Below are 855 nucleotides of genomic sequence, written 5' to 3'. Positions count from 1 at the left end.
TTGAAACAAAACACGGACCGAAATAACAAAATTCACGGTATAACAGAAAAAAAGTAACACATGGGGAATACAGAAAGTAGCCGGTAATGCTACGTATTTCGTTCAAAAATGTCTAGACGCAGAAGCAACTTAATTTTTTTGGGATGTAAATTTTAACATGATTGCGTATCCTAATACCAAACTGTTATTAAGAAGTTGAGGAACGAAAAAGAAAAAGAGGAAGCAACTCTGTAAGTGAAAATTAATATCAAATTTTTTTCTCAGATGTAATACTAATGGACAAATTTTTTTGGAAATAATATAATAATATCGGGGGAATACTTCAATAGTAAGACAAGTATTTGGATACTGTGGAGAGAAAAGGAAGATACTAAGCACGGAAAGGGCTTAAAAGAGAGGGTATAGGAACTAATATAAGAGCTTTATTAAGTAGAGAGAAGTAGTGGCGAATCTCTAATATTTCCTTTGTGGTATAACGGTACCATATAACCTACAATTAGTGACAAGTTACTAAATATTAGGAACAAGACAGATAATTATTCAATGGCAACAATAAAGAAGTCTACACATGCGAAAAACGTGAAAACTGACTCTAAATTACCAAGTTTAAAGCGGCGCCAAAAAACAGTTGGAGAGAATTCAGAGCAGGAATAATATGCCAATCGTGAACACAGGTAAAAACGGATAAACTTGTTTATTTCAACTCAAAGCCAAGTATGTGACTTAGCGACATATGGAACCGATTTGAATCCAGAAATGAAAAATGTTTTATATAAATATCTTTAATTGTATATGTTGGAATAAATATTGCGTTTTATTCGGCGACAATGCGTGCTTTTTCAAATTTTTTAAAAG

This window comes from Trypanosoma equiperdum (assembly GCF_001457755.1).
Source record: "Trypanosoma equiperdum strain OVI genome assembly, contig: ctg_1004, whole genome shotgun sequence".
Lineage (NCBI taxonomy): Eukaryota > Euglenozoa > Kinetoplastea > Trypanosomatida > Trypanosomatidae > Trypanosoma > Trypanosoma equiperdum.
The sequence above is the reverse complement of the archived record's forward strand: the minus strand, read 5'-3'. Positions refer to the sequence as shown.